This window comes from Lolium perenne, chromosome 1, assembly GCF_019359855.2.
Source record: "Lolium perenne isolate Kyuss_39 chromosome 1, Kyuss_2.0, whole genome shotgun sequence".
Taxonomy (NCBI): domain Eukaryota; kingdom Viridiplantae; phylum Streptophyta; class Magnoliopsida; order Poales; family Poaceae; genus Lolium; species Lolium perenne.
This window is the reverse complement of record NC_067244.2, coordinates 189,550,106-189,554,239: the sequence shown is the minus strand read 5'-3', so window position 1 is coordinate 189,554,239 and position 4,134 is coordinate 189,550,106.

The window sequence follows — 4,134 nt, the reverse complement described above, 5'->3', positions numbered from 1 at the left end:
CCGTCCCCCAGCTATGCGCCCGACAATCTGCGTATTTGGCTTTATTTTCTCGTCGACAGAGCGTGCTTGTCTCCGCTTTTCTCTCGTCCGGACTCCCCGAGCGCACCCCGGGAGGCCGGGGATGGCCTGGGGATTTATGCCCTTTTTTGGAGGGAAACGAGAAACCGGGGACGTAGCTGGACCGAATAACGCCATGAAAAAAACGGGCGCCAGGGTCCTCGTCGGGGAGACGGATGGAGGTGCTCTAAGGCTCCCAGCGGCACACGGTGGCCTAGGTGCGGCGGGAAGCCCTGAGTTTATCAATAGCAGCCTACAAATGCAAATTTTGCGGCAACTCGGGCGTGATCCAAGATTTCGAAGAGGCACACAGTCCGGCGAAGCGAAATCTAATAAGCTTTATATGATTCATCAAAATCGCGTATGCTTGATGTGCATTGCTACTATAACATAGTAATAAGCTTCACATGCTTCATTATGATGTCATAAATTTTGGGGCAGCATGTTGTATACTTGTTGAACCTTAAGATAACCCAAGAAACACAGCTGCAATCATGGAGCCTTTTCGTGCCTGTAGTGCATCAACAAGATTTTGTTGTTGTTCCATGAAGACTGTACCGTCGCTGTCTCGCGGTCCCAAATGCTGAAACCTAATCAGTATGAACACTGAACCACCGTTTGAATTAATCTTCGGAAGACCGAGGGTGGCCTACAGCCAGGCACCATGAGCTTGCGAAGGTGTTAGACAGCTAAATATTTCCACAAAATAAGAAAAAAAATAGAAAGTGGCAGCTCCAGTGACCAGTGCACACCTTTCTTTGATGGATTTCACAACTCAAAACAATTAGCCTCCGAGAGTGTGCTCCGCCTTTGATTAATAGCAATCTCAATCCCCTCTAGATTGGTTAAAGCTTCAGCCATAAGATCACTTGCAAGTTGCAACTCGACCATACCAATTTGTATGAGTACAAGGAAACGGCCAACATAACCTCGCTTCTAGATCCAATACACACCAGATAGAAGAAGTTGTGTGGATGTGTTGTACTGCAGCCACTGGAAAGAGAGAGCCGAGCAGCCTGCAATTTCCTGCGGCGGCCGAGCGCGAGCGGTCTATTTTTTTTTTAAATAATGAGCACGAACGGTCTTGGAACACCTATTAATTCCCCATCTTATTTTACAAGTAGTACTCTGCATCCACGAGGTTGTGGCCATGGCGAATATGCTGCTTTCCTGCTTGTACTTCCATCTCTTCCATGCTTCACCATCCTAGCACGGCTTCCCACTCCCTACCCCTCCCTCCATCTGGCCATGGCGGCAGTCAAGCGGCCAGCATCCGGCGGCAGTCGACGCCTAGCTTCGCGTGTTGTGGTAGTCTGGCACCCAGCTCTGCGTGGTAGCGGCGACGGCAGTCTGGTGCCCAAAACGTTGCAAGGCGGCAGTACTCAGCCCGGCTCTGTGTGGTCGGACTGACGTTCCCCGGTGCCACGTTGTGGCTGCAGCTCGCCATGGGACTCGCGCACTACATCGTCACCACAATCCTCATCACCTGGCGCGTGGCCATGGGCCATGGCAGCCATGAGGTGTGCCTATCGTTTTGACGAGGGAACGTCATCCTGTGACATAGGTTTAGGGAAGCATGGCGGCGTACATCGCCACCACCGCAGTTGGGTTACGCGACCAGGGGCGAACTCATGCGACCTGAGGTTGCCGGCCGGTAGCGTGCATATCCAATCACCGTAGCTGGGCTACCCTGTCGGAGGTGAACAGAGGCGATTCTGCAGTTTGATCATGAGCGTCGCGTCCGGGGGCGATCTGTGCCACCGGGGGACGCAGTTGTGCGAGTCGCCGGGCGTGATGACTACGGTCTCGTCGTCAAGTTCATGGCAGCCTCCGGCGTCGATGATGCGTGACCTGACGGTGTTACTGGCGCCGATCTTTCGCCGAAGATGTCGTGGAGGAAACCGCCCTCCTATCCGTCGACGTAGTTTTAATCGCTACTGTTTCCATGGCCTCGTCCTCCGTCCCAATAATACGTACGTAATCCGGCTGGACTTCAAAGCGAACTATTCTGATATCCAATGCATAGTCCGGAACGGAAATTGCTACCAGCCGCGCGGCCCGGGCTGATGAGATCGAGTCTGGGTTTAAGAGGTAGCGCTGGTGGGTTGCTTTTACAAAAGCTGGACTCCTCGTCTCTGGCTTGGACATGGTATCCAATCCGGTTGGATTTTCTTTACTTGGCCGGCCATCACCCACCCATCGATCAGGGAAAGGAAAAAGGAAAGGAAACCGCACGACCCACGTTAGCCTTTGTAGCGATCGAAGTGAAAAACAATTTCTTTTACCGATCGACCGAAGGACAAAGGACGACGGACGAAACTATTGGGACGGACCAAACCGCGGAAACGCTTTTCCCTTTATTATTAGGTATAGATATAGATTATGCATTTTCCGGCACTAACCTATTGACAAGATGCCGAAGAGCCAGTTGCTGTTTTCTGCTGTTTTTGGTTTCAGAAATCCTACAAAGGAAATATTCTCGGAATTGGACGAAATCAACACCCAGGATCTTATTTTTCCACGGAGCTTCCAGAAGACCGAAGAGCTTACGAAGTGGGGCCACGAGGTGGCCAGACCATAAGGCGGCGCGGCCAGGGAGGGGCCCGCGCCGCCCTATGGTGTGGGTCCCTCGTGAGGCCCCCGACGCTGCCCTTCCGCCTACTTAAAGCCTTCGTCGCGAAAACCCTATTACCGAGAGACACGATACGGAAAACTTTCCAGAGACGCCGCCACCGCGAATCCCATCTCGCGGGATTCAGGAGATCGCCTCCGGCACCCTGCCGGAGAGGGGAATCATCTCCCGGAGGACTCTTCATCGCCATGATCGCCTCCGGATTGATGTGTGAGTAGTTCACCCCTGGACTATGGGTCCATAGCAGTAGCTAGATGGTTGTCTTCTCCTCATTGTGCTATCATTGTAGATCTTGTGAGCTGCCTATCATGATCAAGATCATCTATTTGTAATGCTACATGTTGTGTTTGTTGGGATCCGATGACTATGGAATACTATGTCAAGTTGATTATCAATCTATCATATATGTGTTGTTTATGATCTTGCATGCTCTCCGTTGCTAGTAGAGGCTCTGGCCAAGTTGATACTTGTAACTCCAAGAGGGAGTATTTATGCTCGATAGTAGGTTCATGCCTCCATTAAATCTGGGACAGTGACAGAAAGTTCTAAGGTTGTGGATGTGCTGTTGCCACTAGGGATAAAACATCGATGCTTTGTCTAAGGATATTTGTGTTGATTACATTACGCACCATACTTAATGCAATTGTCTGTTGTTTGCAACTTAATACTGGAAGGGGTGCGGATGCTAACCCGAAGGTGGACTTTTTAGGCATAGATGCATGCTGGATAGCGGTCTATGTACTTTGTCGTAATGCCCGATTGAATCTCACTTTACTTATCATGATATGTATGTGCATTGTTATGCTCTCTCTATTTGTCAATTGCCCAACTGTAATTTTGTTGGGGGATGACCCCAGGTATGCCAAAGGCATGCCAAACCGGATGGTTTGAGCCATCAAGATACCGGTTTAATGTTTATACTGGAGGTCGAAGCTAAGTGTTTGGCTAAGTAAACCTAAGCCGGTATCCCCAAGAGGGGCATACCGGAACCGGGTAAAGAAGACATCGGGCTACCGGTAAGAAGAGCATGTCGGCAAGACTGGTTAAAGATTCTCTCCAGAGCTAGAGGACAAAGATGAGCTAAGCAAAGTAGCTTTAAACGAAGCCCTGACGCCAAAGTGGAGGATGACGCCAAAAGCAACCGGAGGACGTCAGCCTCCCTGATTAAAGATACCGGCGCCGCCATTTATGACTAAAGTAGCTTTGTAAAGTAGTTTGTCTAGTCAAAGATGCCATTAGGGTTTCTTGCCCTGTAAGCCACCTCTCCCCTATATAAGGAGAGGGGGCACCCCCATTATGCAAAAAAGCTGATATATGTGAAGTACGCGCCTTGATATGCTGTAGCCAGAAACTTGTAACTTGTTAAGATCAATAAAGAGAAAGATCTAGAGCAGAGTTCTTCCTTGTGTGTTTCTTCTTGTATCGCTGCCTTTGGCTGAGTTCTT